This window comes from Panthera onca, chromosome B2, assembly GCF_046562875.1.
Source record: "Panthera onca isolate mPanOnc1 chromosome B2, mPanOnc1 haplotype 2, whole genome shotgun sequence".
NCBI lineage: Eukaryota > Metazoa > Chordata > Mammalia > Carnivora > Felidae > Panthera > Panthera onca.
Window position 1 is genome coordinate 6,258,546 of NC_138343.1, and position 15,642 is coordinate 6,274,187.

General features: G+C 42.5%; 1 long non-coding RNA gene across 1 annotated transcript in view; it reads left to right on the forward strand.

The window, feature by feature from the left end:
• Positions 1–15,094, forward strand: part of LOC132666659 (uncharacterized) — a 62,899-nt gene extending 47,805 nt beyond the window's left edge. Inside the window, exon 3 of the long non-coding RNA XR_009604763.3 lies at positions 14,863–15,094. This is a non-coding gene — a long non-coding RNA (uncharacterized LOC132666659). The remainder of the gene's footprint in view (positions 1–14,862) is intronic.
• Positions 15,095–15,642: the final 548 nt, after the last annotated feature.

Here is a 15,642-nt window from a genome sequence, read left to right on the forward strand (position 1 = left end):
GCACTGCTAATTTGTAAGCCTGCTGGCTGGCGTTGCGGTGGGTGTGGGGATGTGAGGGGGGCTGGGTGCGGTGGGGGCAGGAATCTGATGGGCGCAGAAGTCTGATGTCTGAGGGGGGTGGGAAGAAGAAAGAGAAGTCAGCTGCCGAAGAGAAGAAATAAGTAAACACGCACCTCCCTTGTGCGGGGAGGGCTATGTTCGGGAACAATGAAAATCTGTCGCAACCAGGAAAACTAAGTAATTGCTTTAACCTGCTGAAGATCCCTTTCCTGGGTAATCTGTTTAAATCATGAAGTCCATTTCCACCCACCGCAGCCTACTCACAGGTGCGACGAGGCCAAATACCACGCTGCTTTTAAGGCCCCTGGCATCGCTCCCTGGGAGGCTAGAAAAAAGATGCCGAGGTGCAATTGTGAATCCAAAGATACCATCTAATATCTGGTGCAATTTATTTTTTTAAGGAAAGCTGTAGCCTATAATTCATTTGTGAAATACAGCATTGATTTGGTCTCAGACAGAAGAAATAGATTCCGCAGGTGATCTGCACACTTTGTAAATTTATTTCAGCAGACATTCAGACGTTTATCATACGTCATGATGGTGATTGTCCCCTTTCCAATTTTCTATTGTGATTTTTCTTGGAAAATAACAAATTCAGGCTACTTTCCTACAGTTAGGTGGACATAACGTTCGCAAGTAAATCTCAAGGGTGAGAATGGGAATAAAATGCTTAATTGGGGACGCCCGGGTGGCTCAGTTGGTTAGGTGTCCGACTCTTGGTTTCGGCTCAGGTCATGACCCGAGGGTCTTGGATGGAGCCCTGTGGCAGGCTCCATGCTGACTGTGGAGCTCACTTAAGATTCATTCTCTCTCTCTCTCTCTCTCTTTCTCACTCTCTCTCCCTCCCCCACCCCTCCCCCTGGCTCTTGGGCATGCTCTCTCTCTCTCTCTCTCTCTCTCGCTCAAATTAAAAAATAAATAAATAAAAATTAAAAAAAAAATAAAAGCTCTATTGGTGGTAGTTTTCCATGAAACTCGGGTATGGAATGTAATCGTTATTAATACTTTCACATAATAGAAATGTATGCTTATAGTCACAATTCCATAGAAATAATCCTAAACTCCAGTTAGCACTAAAATTGCCCTGAGAACTCGTGTGAATGTTTTAGACATACAGTCTTCACTATTTTCTGAAGGCCTTAGCTATTCCCCGTTTAAAAAAAAAAATGTTTTGTGTTTCAGAGTAGAAGCATTCTGTGGCCAATACCTGTATTTCACAAGCTTGGGAACTTTACTTAGGGACACACTGTCTCTGGCGTTGGTAGACTCATATCTACACTCATTTGTTCATGCGAAACACATTCTTTGTGCCATGTACTATAGAGGACACACAATTATTTAAAAATAAACCAGTCCTCCCTTCAACGAGTAAACAACCTAGAAAGAGAGAAAAATAATGCAAACAAAACATGATATTCCTATGCAGTGAAATAGGGGTTCTGCGGAAAAAAGTCTAGATTAGAGAGGGAGGCTTTTAACTCCTCCCCTCAGCCCCAGACTTTTCTATCCAACTGCTAGTATGACGCCTCCATTTGAGGTCCTATATACATCTCACACTTAGGATGCAGAGAACTGGGCCCGTAATGTTTTCCAACCTTATTCCTCCTCCAGTTTTCTTCAATTCATTATCAACCTCACCCAGTACAAAATATGTGAAGTCATCTTAAGCTTCTCCCTCATTCTCGTGCACCATGTCAATCCATTAGCAAGTGCTGTGGGCCCCACCTTATCCTTTGCTGTGATTTAGTTCCAGCTCCATTGAGTGATGCAACAGTCTTCTACCTCCCCCCACCGCCCCCCCCCCCCAAACGTCCACCACTGATTCCCTGTATGCATTTTCAGTGCAGCAGCCAGAGTAACATTGTGCCTTACCCAACTCAGGACTCTCTAGTGGGTTGCCATTTTGGGTTGCTCTCAGGACAAACCAAACAATCATCCATGAGAACCTATGAAAATCTAGTTGCCTCTTTCTTCTTTGGCCTCAAATCTTCATATTCTCCATCTTGGTCATTCTAATGCAGACACATTTACCTCCTATGTATTCTACAAATGCTAGACATGTGCTCCTGAGCCGGGGCCTCTGCTTGGAATGTTCTTCTTGGAACTGTCTGGACCCTGGCTCGAATACCATGGATGTTTATTTCTCAGTCTCATAATAGTCCAAAGCAGGTGATCCTGTTGGGAAGAATTCGTGGTTGATAGAGTACTTTTCTCCATGTGGTGATTCCATTCTCTTGTGTGAGTCAACCATCCACGAGGGCAGGGGCCTCCCTGCTGGCCAAATCTGGCCTACACATGTGTTTCTATTTTTGCCCCACAATAATATATTTTTACATTTGTAAGGGGTTGGGGGGAAAACTCAAAAAAATGTATGTGGCCCACAAAACCTTAAAACATTTGCTAATCTTTGGTCAAAAGTCTAGGCTGTAGATTGGAGCCAAATTAAATGTAGTCATCTAAAAATCTTAAAGACGCCTGTTTGTTTGTTTATTGTTACCAAACCCTTTAAACATGAAAAAGAAAAAGGAACATTCTTGTTTGTGAGCCATACAAAAGGAAGCAGAAGCCATCGTTTGGTGACCTCTGCTCTAACCATTTATTCACTTTGGAGATAAACTCATTTTTTCTAGGCTTCAATCCCAATGGACACAATGGAATATCCTGTCAGCTTAATACCCTCACCTTGTGCTAAGAGTGTGGTTTGCTAGTTACGGGGCAGAGGAGAAAGGTGTTTATTTACTCTTCTGTGTCTCTCTGTGGCTCCAAGTGCTATGCTTTCCAGCCACGGACTGGTGGCCAGTAAGAACCAGGATTATGGCACTCCAAGTTCCTAGGCAGGCCGTGGTGATCATTTTTACCTGAGCTTCAGTTTTACTCTAGTAGTCTGCGGGGGGAGGGGTAGCTACAGGGAAAATAATTACTGTGCAAGCCAGAACAATGAACCCTGGTGAAAAGAGGACCTTCCCCCCATATGTTCTGATAAAGCTTAGGGCATAACACACCTGTCAGTTTAAATATATCTCTCTCTACTGTGGTCTCTGTATTCATGCCAGCAACATTCACTGTGAATTGTAACATTTCCTTACATGTATGACTAGAATGATAAAAATAACAACCTTGTGCTAATAGAATTTATTTACTTTGTCTCGAATTTCAAGCGCACTCGCCCACAGTGAAGATATGAGATTGTTACAAGCTGAACCAATGGTTGCCATTGCTTGGAAAACAGGAGAAATAAAATTTTCCTGAGTGTTGGGGAAATAAATATTTGAGTGGAAAAAAAGGAAATGGAAACTGAATTGGCCAACATAAAAGTCATGAGGGGAAAGTTTCCTTTGTTCTCCTGTGAAGTGAATTAATATCAGGTGATGTTTAACTTAACAACGAGGACACTGGAAAAGAGCTGGCAGCGTAGTTAGGTCAGTTCATCCAAGTCCTCCTTTCCAAGATTGAGACTGTTGGAACATCCAGGATTAGACTGTAGTTAAACCAGCACAGGTAGTATGTTTTCAGTTGGACTCAATATGAATCTGGGGAGGGCCTGTAAGTTCCAGGCATGTTGCTAGTGGATACGGGTATGTTAATAATTAGGTTACCACCTATAGGCTATTGGAGAAGACAGCACTCAGGAAGCCCATTATGATACAATGTGGTCACCACTGCAAAGACACAAAAACAGAAGACTCCTCAGGAGGTATTAGCCTGGGAATACACTGATGTGGATTCAAGCTCCCACTTTGCTGTGGTGGCCGTGGGCAAGGTATGATGGGCTTTCTCTGCGCTGTCTTCATCTGTAATATTGGGAGAATAATCACTATCGTACAGGTTTGAAAGGATAGATAGATAAATGATAGGTAGATAATAGGTGTCTAGATGGATGAATAAATAGATTACTAGATAGTAGATAGATCAGTCTTCTATGTGATAACATTTAGCATAAAGAGTGCACAAAAGAGGAGTTTCTTCTTTTCTTCACCTGATCCTATAGCTGGATGGACCTAACATACGTCAACATATCAAAGGAGAGATTAAAAGCGGTCAGCAGTATTTTCCCATTGGTATTATACTTGTTGGATCAGCACTCTATATTTTCCTAGTTATTTCATAAATTTCAAAACTATCTTATTTTTGGAGCTACATGCACTTACCAACTCACCTTTCTTGACACCATTTGAGTAACAGAAGGGCTCCCACATTTGTGAGTAAAAGGCAGTTTTCCCACATATGACTCCAGTAATATCAGCAATGGTGTCATTAAATGCAATAAACCCATTTTGTTTTCGTGTTTTGTAGGAAATATGTTTCTTTTGTTCCTATATTAAAGTAATTGGAGTGTGGTTATTTTTTTCCATCTCTGCCTTTAGCTATTGGGTTTTTAAAATTCTTTTGATGATCATGTATTTGTACAGACGTAACATCTGCAAAATACCTTTTAATCAATTATTGGCTATTCATAGTATAGTAATTAGCATATGTGTGAAAATGTATGGCTCGAACGTCTACTTGTTAACATCATGACAAATATGTATCCCTTGTTTATTTGAAATATCAAGAGGTCTTGCAATGTATAGCTTATTATAAACGTTTGAAATTTATATTACAGATGTGTTTTACTGTGCAATATTAGAATATTTGGAAACACATTCATTATGCGATCCCACATGACTTGAATTAGTAGGATCCTTCCAGCAGACCATATCAATGTTGTCTCCCGGCTGTGTGTTTTACTGTCGCAGGATTAGATGGGAGAATCTATCTCACAATTATCAGTGAATTCAAAAGGGAACGATGAGTTACCTTTGAGTGCAAAAATAAATACGAAAGAAATGAAAAAGTAACTTGTTTTATCCCATTCTCCAGGCAAGTAGTATATGCCTAAGCTAGCCAACGAGATCACTTTCTTTCCTGTATTGTTATCTTATGTTTATGTGCATGGGCCTCAGTAAGTCTGTAGTGCGGTTTTCCAGCGTATCAGAAACCTGGCCATCGGAGAGGTGTGTGTGTGTGTGTGTGTGTGTGTGTGTGTGTGTCTTTCTCTAATTACCTTTTTGGATACAGTGAGGCTGCTAAAGTTTCTCAGGCCTGAGTCCTAAAGGATGAGAAGAAACAAGAGGAGGTGACCATTTCAAAATGGGAGAGATATAAATTGAACGTTGTGTGTCTAGAAAAGAAAATGCAGTTATCTGTAGCAAGGGATGTTGGGAGCACAGCCCGAAGTCACACTGGCCAGGGACCCCGTGCGTGGAGATTTGGGTTTGACCTTGAGGCCATCTGGCTGCCACAGGAGCTCCTTGCACAAAGGAGGGAAGGGCAGCCAGCTGGGTAGCATGTCTCCCGAGCCTATGAGCCAGGTGGGGAAGGGAGACTGGAATAAGGGAAGTTGGAGAACGATTCTGTTTGGCTATAAAGCATGTTGGGCAGTAGCAAGAATAAGTATTTCCCAAATCACTGTGGGGGAAAGTGGCGTTCCTGAGAGGAGAAAATTGGGAAAAACAAGTGGAACAGGCTGGAGGCTCTCTACTGAAATGTGATAACACTGATAAGTGTCGCCAGCTGTCATATTCGGCATATTCCAGGGAGCACTGCTCATCTCTGGGCATATACTTCCCTAATTTGTACAAATGAAGCCATCATATTAGCAACGAGTCTGACTAGTGCTACTGGAAAAGGTAAGGTCGGGATACTGTGCAAAACACACCGCAAGGCATCTTAGCGGGCTGGCCGTTCAAGAAGGGTTCCAGAAAGAAGCGAGCCAGAGCTGAGTCATGGAGAGAACACAGGAGTGAGCTGGGGGCTAGGGGAAGGGCCGGGGGCAGTGGGGGTGGCAAGCCCACTTCACCTGGGTGTCCTGCATCCCTTCCTAACAGATGAGCAAAGGTGGAAGGAACAGTAAGGTGGGGGAGGGGAGAAGGGAAGCAGAAAGGTAAATCACAGAGATAAGCAAATCCACAGCAGACTATATTTGTTCTTTTCCACAGAATGAATGGTATAGTGCGTATTTCACAGCTCAAAAAAATTATCCTCGCCTTCAGAACACCATTACTTTGAGACTGTTTTTAAAATATCAGAATTCTCAGCATTTCTCAATCTCGCATATACTGGCTGCCTATGGATGATTTCTGAGTGCCTGACACCGAATGTACCATAATAATAACAAAATTATTTCCATGCCTTCAAAAAGCCTATAGTCTGGTGTCATGAGGAATCACTACTTTAAGTGGCCATTTTTTTTTAATAAAATGCACTTCCTGGGATGCCTGGGGGCTCTGTCGGTTGGACCTCAGTCTGTTGATTTTGGCTCAGGTCATGATCTCCTGGTTTATGGGATTGAGCCCCGCATTGGGCTCTGTGCTGACAGTGCAGAGTCTGCTTGGGATTCTCTCTCTCTTTCTCTGCCCCTCCCCCATCAAAATAAATAAACTTTAAAATAAAATAAAATAAAATAAAATAAAATAAAATAAAATAATGCACTTCCTCTTTTTAAAATCACTGCCAATGTAATTCTCATTTCCAGTCCCTGACCTCACTAACAACCCATTAAGGAATGATGCCACAGAATTCAGCAGTAAAGAACCACATTTCCAAAGCACCAATGAGTATTCTAGACTGCTGTCAGCCACATCAGATGGTAGCCCAGAGTCTGAGAAACAGGAGTTCACAATGTGGCTCTTCAATCGTGGTGCTGGAAATTTCCATGAGAGTCGCTTTCCTACAACAGGCCAGGCTACAGACTCATTCTGCTTCAGGAAAAACAGCTTTTGAACGATAAAGGTGAAAGACAACCAAACTTGATTTTTTTTTTTTAACTGACAGGGATAGTACAGATTATCTAATACAAACTCCTAATTTTGTAAGAAAAGAAATGGAGACCAAGACGTCTAGATGATTTACTTAATATCACACAGCTAATGAGATAGAGTTTAGATTATAAACTACATCTTCTGACAATGTTCCCTTACCATTACCATATTACCTCAAGTTATTCAGTGCAGATCTGAAAAAAGAAAAGAAAATGAATAGGTTTCAGAAATTATTTCTTTGGTTATCAGAGATAAATTTGAGAAAAACAGTAATTGTGAATAGAATTTGATTCAACTATTTTTGAACAGGTGCTTCTGTTTGTAACAAGGAAAAAAAAAGAACCTGTCTCTAGTCAATTGAACAAGACTATTATGTGAACAGAAATGCAAATTGGAGCATCATTCAGCCCCGTCTCTTTCTGTGTTGTCTGAAAAACCTTTTGTTTCTAAGTAGAAATTAGCTCGAGAAAAGAGTCCCTTTGCTCGAAAGGCAAGGCAACAGGTTCTCAGACTCTTTTCCTGCTTCCCTCTCCCTCCTGCCCCTGCTTTTAACGTCCGGGTGGTACAGGTATATTTTCCTATTGGCATGACATTCCTATTGGGCAGCTTTCATTTTATTTTGAATACCTGCAGGACAGTCCCGGAGAAAGCGGAGGAGAAGAAACGGTGAAAAAAGAAACACAGGAGAGAAGAAGCAAGAGAAATCTATTCCCATTTGGAAAGTGCTGATCATGATAAGAGCCACGAAGGGCACAGGGGGATATAGAATATTAAGCACAGAGAAATAAAAATAGTCCAGACTATCCTGAATGGGGCATAGAAGAAATAAACAATGCTACTTCGTAGTAAAGCAAACAGACTGGAAACAGTAATGGAAATGAAACCCAGCCATGCATCTTAGCAAGTCCCCAATGGAAAGGGAAAAAAAAATGGATTTGGTCATTTCTCGCTGAACTTATTGGACGAGCCCATTTCAAATACAAAGAGCAGGTGGCCGTTGAAGGCAACACTCTCGGCTTTCCTTGTCTGATTCAGGAGCAGTGTCAACACCACACTATTCCTTTCGTCCTCCTTTTCCTACAATCTCCTACTGTAGTTTCATGCCAACTCAAGTCGTGCAAGATCTCGTTTTCCAAGTGGACCCTTCAGCGGCCACCCGGATTAGCACAAACGACCACAACCACAGCAGCCCGTCAACGTACAGGCAGAGACATTACGGTGACTTTTATTTCCGACTTTAATCTCAAGTTCAAACATAAAGCCTATAGCTACAATCTCAAGAATAGATCAATGTCAAAAGTAGCAAAGGAGGTCAAACTGAATGCAGAGAGAGCTTGAGGCAACTAGAAATTATATCAAGGTAGTGGGTATCGTAATTCCATTTCATGAATACTTTAGAAAGCAGGGACTGGGTGGTCCCCAAACCATTTAAGGCTTTTATTGCTTTGCCAGGCAGCCTGCAAAGATTCTCAGCTGTCAGACATTAGCACCTTGAAGGCTCTCCAAGGTTGGTGAAGCTTTCAGTTCATTTGTTGTTCTGTCTGTAGAGGAGAAGTTGGGTTTGTAACAGAGATTCTGGGGCACTGATATGTTGGTTCCTGATAGCAGAATCATGGCTGTTAATGCACAAGCCTCGGGGCTGCAGGGGAAGACACAAACTGTGCGTGCACACGTTTCAGGCAATTCGACACGTTGAACACATTCAAGCCAGTTTACTGCATAAAAGTATAACAAATGGAAAGAGAGCAGGAGCAGAGGAAGAATGAAGGAAAACAGAAAGTCCGTCAGGAAGGAAAACAAAAAGGTAAAACGAATGAGGACAGCAGAGAGAGGGAGAAAGGACACAGCAGAGAAACAGGGTGGAAGTCGGAATTCGATGGGATTCAACTATGAAGACACTGAGCTGTAGAATTCAATTTTTCAACAGTAAAGTTATTTCTATAGTCGAACGAAAGGTCATTACTGAAAAAGATGTGGTTGTGAAATTAATAGTAAGAGTCCATTTAGGTTTTTAGGACAAGCAACTTGAGTTTTAGCTTGTAAGGAAATCCATAGCTTTTCTTCTATACTTAAAAGTTTGATACGAGATGATGCGGGACAAGTAAGTAGGGATGGCCGGGTGGGACGCAGGGGGTGGGGACAAGCATGGCGCATGCGCAAAAGGGACGCTGGCGATGTAACGGTTCCAAAAAGTCTTTGGTGTACTGCTTTGCTTTTCGATGAGAAAAGTTTAAAATAGTGAAATGAATTATTATGAGATATCTGCTTGCACAAGTAGTAACCTATACTCCAGATGACTGACGTCTATGGTCCTAAATCTATTTACCAGTTAATTTTCACATTCCATCAAAACTGAAACATAAGATCCACATGATGAGTGCCTTGAATGTGACACTTTCCCTAAATATCATGCACACATGCACACATACACGCACGGACACACACGCATGCACACACTCACGCAAAAGCAAAATCCATGACCTAATGAAGCAGTGCCTTTAGGGGCACCTGGGTGGCTCAGTCGGTTGAGCGGCCAACTTCTGCTCAGGTCATGATCTGGCGGTCTGTCAGTTCCAGCCCCACGTCAGGCTCCGTGCTGACAGCTCAGAGCCTGGAGCCGGCTTCAGATTCTGTGTTTCCTTCTCTCTCTGCCCCTCTCCCACTCGCTCTCTGCCTTTCTCTTTCTCAAAGATAAATAAACATTAACAATTTTTTTAAATGAAGCGGTGCTTTTAATCCCCTCTTTCAATCTCTATCTTTATTTTTGAGATTCACCATTCAGTTATCTTTCAGTGGCATGAAAAATGCTCTCCTAATGATTCTGGTGAAGAGCAGGGTATAGTTCCATTCAGCTCTTAGAATTCTAAGGAAATTACGCCCAGGGCAACACTGGACACAGGTCTAGAAGGTGTGATGTCAACATGGGTTGTCTGATAGGCAGATTCGAGGTGATCTTATTGTTTTTCTTGATGCTTCTATGCATTCTCCAAATTTTCTGCATTTTGGAAATTGCCATTATAATCTATCACGATTTAATGAGAATATATTGCTGGTGTCATTATTCTTACCTGAGTGAAACGGAAAGTGAAACCTGTGTTTCATGCTCCAGTGAATACTCCTACTCTTTGAAATCTTAGACCTTATTGGGGGTTCTCAAGTTTTATTTTATTTACTTTTCTGCCCAGCCTAGGATTATATCTGAGGGATGACTCCACAGTGTCTCCAAGGCTGATCAGTACTAGTTCCTAGCTGCCTTCGAGGAGGTCAAGTTCAGTACTAATTTCACTTAGAAAGTGTGTATATACTCAGACACACACACCATTCTCTCACAACTATCACTCTGATATACTTAAACAAAAAATTAAGTGTACCGACATATTGGACCAAATGGAAAATCCGTAGCCGCAATAATTACACAGACTGCTTTTTAGAAACAAATACGAGTTTCACGCCTTTACTGATCCAAAACTTGGAAGTGAAAAACTTTGGCCCAGCCCTTCAGCTGGTTTGTAAAACGATAAAAATATGCCTGATATCTAACCCATATAAATGTGACTTCATTCAAGGAGCTGACTGTCTATCATCTCTTCAAGTATTTATAATATTCATTAAGGTGAAAGACAAAAGGAGAGATGGAAAATCTTTGAGCGTCTAAGAGTTCAAACATTTTTTTTAACGTTTATTTATTTTTGAGACAGAGAGAGACAGAGCATGAACGGGGGAGGGGCAGAGAGAGAGGGAGACACAGAATCAGAAGCAGGCTTCAGGCTCTGGGCCACCAGCCCAGAGCCTGACGTGGGGCTCGAACTCACGGACCGTGAGATCGTGACCCGAGCTGAAGTCGGACACTTAACCGACTGAGCCACCCAGGCGCCCCTCAAACATTTTTTTTTAACATTGCAGTATTGTTCATCAATGAGACTAGGAGTAATTAATAGGCCTGTAAGTTGGGAAACCAAGTAAAATGCATTGCTTTCTTTCTTTTTTCTCAACGAGTTAAGGGAGAATGTTGCAAGAAGTCTTTCATCATGGTGAAAGTTTCGTCTTCCCGAGATTTGCTAGATGTAATATTTGAGATAGTAAGCACGGGATGCATCTAGTGTGATTCCTTTAAAATGTCTTGCCTAAAAGCCATGTGTTAAGTTATAGATTCAGAATACAATCCCTGCATGTAAGGCAATGGTCTCATGTTTGGCCCCTCCCATGGTGAGCCATACCTTCCTCCTCATAAGAGCGAAAGGTTGAGAAAGGGTGACTGCAAGACTGATAGGAACTGAGATACATCGCTAAGGAGGCGAGCACGCTAGTCTCCTGTATTCCTGTTACAGTCTGTAACACCTCTTGCCCACTGCAGGCAGACGGTCCATGTAACCGCCAACAGAGTCTGTGTCTCAGTTTCTTCACCGGAGTGTTCCAGCCCAGATCATCACAGAAGAGTGGTCATTCTGTGAGTTTGCTTTTTAGCCCAACATGGCATATGATGATATGATGTTCACAAACAGGAATCCCTGGCAAAGTCAATATATGAGATATTCTGTCCTTCGAGGGTGTTTTTGAAAGGGTCTAAAATCATGAGTTAAAAGCAATGAGGGGCCCCTGGGTGGCTCAGTCGCTTAAGCATCTGACTTTGGCTCAGGTCATGATCTCACATCTCCTGAGTTCCAGCCCCGTGTCAGGCTGTCTGCTGTCAGCGCAGAGCCTGCTTGGGATCCTCTGTCCCCCTCACTCTGCCCCACCCCCATTCATGCACACACTCTCACTCTCTCAAAAATAAACACAGAACTGAAAGCAACGAAAGTAATGGAAGTGACAGGCGAGTAGGTGCTGTTCTGTTGCTACTGTAAAGTCTACGTGTCCCTGAACCACCTGTTTCACTACTGTGTGGAGGAAGAGATTCATTGTTCAGCCAGGCTCTTGTGTCAGGATGATGGAGACATTATGCATGTCTTTTTATTTTTTTCCTATTTAAAAGACAAAACAGGGCCGCCTGGGTGGTTCAGTTGGTCAAGTGTCAGACTTTGGCTCAGGTCATGATCTCGAGGTTCATGGGTTTGAGCCCCACATCGGGCTCTGTGCTGACAGCTCAGAGCCTGGAGCCTGCTTCCGATTCTGTGTCTCCCTCTCTCTCTGTCCCTCCCCCATTCGCGTTCTGTCTCTCTCTGCCTTTCAAAAATGAATAAATGTTAAAAAAATTTTTTTTATATTTTAAAAAAACAAACATTAAAAAAATTTAAAAATTAAAAAAACAAAAACAAAACCCAACATCCTGAAAAGATCCTTCCCTAGCATAAGGAGAGAGCTGGGTCAATAAGACCCCACCTGCACGCTGGAGCCCCAGGTTACAGAAGCCTTTCTTCAGAAATCAAGGGCGTTGGCACCCTTCGGTCGTGGCGGGGAAGCAAATTCGGGAGGTGGGCCTTGCATCATTTTATCTGCTCTGACAGCATTCCTCTCCCCAAATCTGCCTTAGGAAGTTTTCCTCCTGAAATGCAAACGGTATTTCACGCGCATGGAAGTCCCAACGCCACGAGAGGGCAAGTGTGGCTGTTCCAGCCTACAACTGCTAAATGACACACGCCACCACACTGTTGCACTGAGTGCGTGTGTGTGCGAGGATGGGGCTGCGTGTGTACAGCCACCTGTGAACACGCCCACAGACCTGGAACGTTTCCCAGTAAAAATATAAAAAAATAAACTTCATCACCTTCATTTTCACACATTTCTTCTTACCAGTGTTACATCCAACATAAAGAAAGAGGCCCAGAAACTCATCAGTATCGTGTGAGAAGAGGGGGCAGGAGAATGTGGATCCCTCCATGTGTTTTTGTAATTATAAGAAAAGTACGTAGAAATGGAAACAACTCTTCCTCGTGGTATCGAGAGGACAGCGCTGAAAGCACGTGGGTCTCCAAATGAACTCTTGCAATGATTCGTCCTCCACAAATCATTCTCTGAGCACATGTTTGTCTTTTAAGTTGACAAGAAATCCTTCGGCAAACCAAATAGTGTCAAGAAGAGATTGGTACTTTACAAACTTTGCAGGTTTTTTGTGTATGGGTTTTTTTTTTTTTTTTTTTTTTTTTTTTTTTTTTTGCAAGTTCATGATTTAGTACCTGCGAAAGTAGGAGGCTGCTATCCTAGCAAGTTCCAAGATTGATTTCTTCAAGTTCATCCTTGCCAGCCTCATTTGACATGTACAAACACAATCAATACAGTTACACCACAGGTGATCACTCATTAGAAGGACTCCATCCATCCCAAGTGGTACATGTATCAATTCATCATTTCATTTCCATGCATGTCAGAAGGCTGTGCTTACCTTTCAGGGGCATCATTTGAACAGACAAGGTTAATACCAACTTAATTTTACTTTAATGGTAATTTAAATGAAATACTTTGAAGAACACGGAGACCCGGATAGTCTGCCGAGGCGATTCAATACAAAACTGTCTCTGTGTTTGAAGGGTGGTTGTTCACACTATTTTATCTGGTCTCCTCCCTTTCCATGAATGGTGGTGGGAGACCAGTGGGGCCTCAGCCGTGAGGATGAAATATATATTGGCCACGGACCTGCATTTTTGGGGGGTGGAAGAGTCGAAACCTATGGCAAGGAATGTCGAATTTATTACACAGGACTTTTAATGTCCTGTCTTTGCATAATACAATCGTGGAAATAGAGCGTGTGATTGTAAGTCCTGCTGCCGATTCACTCGTTTCTTTTCACATTATTCAAGAGTAAGCCTCAGCACGGTTAGCTGTGAGGACTTCACTGGCGACACCAGGGAGATCCAGTCACTTTTCAGTGGCCTCATAGCTCTGTCTCTGGGTCCCTACCCTCACATTTATGCACTGGCAGAGCGTTCCCTGGCCAGGCGTCTGCATCCCTGACTGGACTCTGCTCTTCCCGTTCCTCGATAGCTGAGCTGCGGTGCTATCGTTTTTAGGCACATATAAAACTTAGCAGGCACAAAGAAGCACTCGCTTGATATTAATCCTCATTCATAATTTATGTTTAATAATTTTTTATCCTGCAGTGAATGTGCATTTTTTTCTTTTCTATTATTTGTCTTAAGTCCATATATCCCACTCATCAACTATGCCACTTTATTCAAGATCTCGGTCATGGGTTATCACCCGGGGATACTTTTATGGTTTAAAAAGTGCTTCCAGAATAAGTTAGGTTGGGGTACTTGGGTGATTCAGTTAAGCATTTGACTTCGGCTTAGGTCATGATCTCACGGTTCCTGAATTCGAGCCCCACATCGGGCTCTGAGCTGACCGTGTGGACCTTGCTTGGGATTCTCTCTCTCTCTTCCTGCCCCTCCCTCACTCATACTTTTTCTCTCCCTCTCAAATTAAATAAACAAACTTTAAAAGTAAATAAATTAGCTCATTTGGGGCGCCTGGGTGGCTCAGTCAGTTAAGCGTCTTACTTCGACTCAGGTCGAAGTTTGTGAGTTTGAGCCCCGCATCGGGCTCTGTGCTGACAGCTCAGAGTCTGGAGCCTGCTTCAGATTCTGTGTCTCCTCCTCTCTCTGCCCCTCCCATGCTCATGCTCTGTCTCTCTCTGTCTCTCAATACTAAACATTAAAAAAAAATTTTTTTTTAAATAATAAAAAATAAATCAGCTCATTTAAAGTTAACATTAACTTACAAAGATAAGAACGGTAATCCCCGTCGGGAAAAAGTCAGAGAACAGGGACAGAGTGCCATAGTAGATGGTCTAGTTGTACACAAATAAGTTTCTTACTTACTCCCCCAACTCCAAGTGAGTGAAGATTTCTGTTTTTATTCATTGCTAGTCCTTGGACGCAGGAGATGCTTGATAAATATTAGTCGAGTACATCAACATGTAAATGAATGAGCAAATATCACTATGCTTTTTCCAAATCAGATCTCAGCCAGTGCTTCCTTGGTGAATTTTCCCTACCTTTTCTCTCAGGGGCTATTCTAAACGTCAAGCTTTCTGACCAAGCCTCCCCCTTCCCTCACCTCCCTCCAGCCAATACCCTGGAAAGCACCTGCACAGACAACAGGGAGGAACTCAGGCGGGAGCGTTCTCACCTCCCTGCCTCCACACATCAAGACCTCTGGAACTTCATCACCTCCCGACCCCCTTGAAGGCTGATGCTTCTAACCACAGTCTTTATTCCACTGTCTTCAGCTTCTCTTGGATCTTTTCCAGTAAGTATTCCATCGCCCATGCAATTTCATCCATTACCTTTCTTCCAGTGTTTTGTTTTCTTTGTTTTTTTTTTTTTTTTTCTTCTCAAATGCTGAACTTGATGAAGTCACTCTTACTGTCTGAATTCTGTTTCTCCCCTTGGTATCTGACCCCTCTCCTCCCTCACTGACAAGAGTCTACTGCTTTTATTTCTGCTCTCTCCATGTGTTTAGATCACATACACTTCTCCCATAATTTCATCCAGTTTCTATCCTCACTGGTGCTGCCAAATCAATCATGGCTAAAACCAGTGGACACATGTCAATTCTTAACGGTATTTTGTCATAAGTGTTCGATTCTCTCGACCTTTTCCTATATTTCAGAGCGTCTTTTTCTTCAGTGATTGTCCTCTTTCTAGTTCTTTCTGACCATTTTTCTTACCCTTTACTTCTCTTAAAATGATGGTGCTTCCTGGTGTTTATCCTGGGTTTTCTACTGCCTTTTTTAATTAATTTTTTAATGTTTGTTTTTGTTTTTGAGAGAGACAGAGAGAGACAGAGAGCGCACGTGCATGAGTGGGGGAGGGGCAGATAGAGAGGGAGACACAGAATCCGAAGC